Source organism: Jaculus jaculus, chromosome X (assembly GCF_020740685.1).
Source record: "Jaculus jaculus isolate mJacJac1 chromosome X, mJacJac1.mat.Y.cur, whole genome shotgun sequence".
NCBI classification, from domain to species: Eukaryota; Metazoa; Chordata; class Mammalia; order Rodentia; family Dipodidae; genus Jaculus; species Jaculus jaculus.
This window is the reverse complement of record NC_059125.1, coordinates 119,039,709-119,042,617: the sequence shown is the minus strand read 5'-3', so window position 1 is coordinate 119,042,617 and position 2,909 is coordinate 119,039,709. Positions and strand designations below refer to the sequence as shown.

At 39.7% G+C, this 2,909-nt stretch overlaps 1 non-coding gene across 1 annotated transcript; it reads right to left on the bottom strand.

Annotated features, from left to right (window-relative positions):
• Positions 1 to 444: 444 nt before the first annotated feature.
• LOC123456967 lies at positions 445 to 577 on the bottom strand. The gene has a single exon (XR_006634824.1). It is a non-coding gene; the product is annotated as a small nucleolar RNA SNORA51 (small nucleolar RNA).
• Between the last annotated feature and the right edge of the window lie 2,332 nt (positions 578 to 2,909).

Here is a 2,909-nt window from a genome sequence, read left to right as displayed (position 1 = left end):
TGCAGATTGTGGAGGTTGCAAGTCCACCAAGGGTACTTTGGAACTAGGAAGAGGGTAACTGAGAGCTCAGGCCTACTACCTCCCCTTGCACACATTCTTCAACACAGGAGGGTAACTAGGGGTTGGGGAACTAGAAGCTGGAAAGTTGGGGAGCCAGGAGCAAGAACTCAGCTTCCCCAGTAGCCCTTGCTCACTCTGGCTCAGGGCAACAGTTAGTTAGGGCCCAGGGGTTAGTCAATCAAGAAGCCAGAGCAAAAGGCCTGCTTCCACAGACCACATGCAGGGTCCAACCCTCCACCCCTCCTGCCAGAAGCAGGGGTACCATTACCAGGGAATTGGGAGGTGGGGAATGAACAAGGATCACTGGCTTACTCACCCTGTGTGGACATTCTCCAGACCTCTCATTATATTTCTTTGACAGAATATTTTTATTTATTTATTTTTCTGTATCTCCTTATTCACAATATAGACCAGGCACAGTGGCCTAGGCTGAGGTGTACATGGGGTAGGTTTACTTTTCTTCTATTTTCTATACAGTCAATATAAGAACACAGACTGTGGTAAGCAGTAGGAGGCTGAGAATGTTTTTATAAACAGTTAAAATGCTTATTTATGACTTGGTCAAATTATGTAAGTACACTTTATTTTATATATCCAAGTATTCAGTCCATACAATGTAAGTTATTTAGCTGAATATTATACATTACTTTATATTGAGAAAAATGTATGATTTCGTTTGTAAGGGAAATTCAGTGAACAGAGATAAGCATCTTTACCTTGCAGTGATTTAGCTCATATTGTTCTTTGTTGTTAGCAGCTTATTCATCAAGCTTCTTTCCAAGTTTTTTTTTTTTTTCTGTCTGCTCAAAAAAAAAAAAAAAAAATCCCACTCCAAGAAAGGATTTGATGAGGTTTTCAGGCAAATTCGTTCCAGCTGCAAAGGTAATTCCCAAGGAGATTCCACATGTGCTTTGAGCTATAGCTGAGGGTAAACAGATGGCTGAAGACACCAGCCAAATGAAACTTGGGAGAGATTTTAAGAATAATCAGCCGTTTAAAGTCCAGGTCAGATGTGGCTTTTACTAGAGCATGACACCTGATGGAGATCACACATACAGGTGTCACACAGAGACTTGGGTGATGCTGATGTTCAGCTTGAGAAAAGAGATGTCAGAAAAAAAATCACAAAAAACAAGAACTAGACAAGTGCAAGGATTTTGAGGGACCTTAATTAAAGATGGTGTCATAAGAAGTATGTTTTGAAAAGGGGGCTGAAGTGACACTTTTCATGGGCCAATGTGTTCTGGTACTCAGGGGATAAATAAAGAGTGGATTCCTGGTCAAGTCTCAGGTATCATACTGCATTAGTTTTCCTTCATTTATCTATGTAAGAATTTGAAGTCAAAAGAACCAAGAAAAAGATGAGCCAACATAATGATGAAGGATGGATATGACCAACAGCAGATTCTTGTCAAATCTGTGTCAGTGCAGGGATTTGGAACCTGTATTGAAATAGCTGTATTCACTTCAGTAGGGCATGGTGAGTTCATGGTGGAGCAGGACTTGCAGTACTTACATAATGTGCTTCAAAGATAGCTCTTTCAACTAACTAAGCACCAAGGACTTAGCTTCTCTTCTAGCTATGCTCTTATGATACCATCCAAAGATATTTGTACTTATTAGTTTGTGAATTTTTGTGGTTCCTTCAAGTTAGCCTATTTAAAACCCTGTACTATAATAGACTTTAATATGTAGGCATATGAATCTTATTTTGATTTAAATTTATTCTTGCCATTTTCATACATGTGTATGTACATGCATATTTTGATCCAAATTCCTCCAATTAATCTATTACATCTCCATTTCCCACCAACCAGAATACCTCTTCTTCCCATGAGATCCTCATCCTACTTCTAGTTTTTGTTTATTATTATTTTTTAAAAAATTATTTATTTCAAATAATTTTTTAAAAAATAATAATCACTCGAAGAAAGGATAGAATGGGTGAGCCAGAGCCTCTAGCCACTGTAAAGGAACTCCAGATGCAGGTGCTACTTTGTGCATCTGGCTTTACCTGGGTACTGGTGAATCAAACCCAGATCATCAGGCTTTGTAGGAAAGCAAACCTAAACACTGAGTCAAGTGACCCAAACCACTGAGCAATCTCTCCAGCCACTTGTGTATTATTTTTTGAGCTACATATTTAAAATAGGGTTGGTTGCTTGTATAATAGTGGTTGGGAGGTTTATTTATGAGCAATTCTCCAATGGCTATACAACTACAGGACATGACTTCCCCTCCCTCAACAATCATCAGTTTCCACTATTTGTTCTGGGAGTACTGGAGTCTCAAGGACTTGTTCTCTCATCTGTGACGACATATTGACAGTCTCAGTCATGTACAGGAAACTGCATCTGCTGTGAATTCATAAATGTAGCCTTGTAATATCCAGAAGACAGCATTCTACAGCCCCAATTGCCATGTTCCTACTCTTGCTTTCTTTTAGTCCCCTCATCTGTGATGTTTCCTGAGCCTTGGAGTGGGTGGATTAGATGTCATGTTTAGAGCACAAATTAGTCACTTATTCTTGGTAATTTTGCCATCTATACAACTTGCATTCACTTCTACCCTTTGCATAATGAGACCTCTGTGCTTGAGACTGTGAGCAGTGCCAGCCTATGGGAACAAACACAGATTTTTAAAAAAAATATTTATTTTTATTTGAGTCAGAGAGAAAGGGAGAGAGAAAGAAAGAGAGGGAAAGAGAATGGGTGCCCCAGGGCCTCTAGCCACTGTAAATGTACTCCAGACACATGTGCCACCTTGTGCATCTGGTTTACATGGGACCTGAAGAATCAAACCTGGGTCCTTAGTTTCATAGGCTAGCTCCCTAACCATTAAGCAATCTC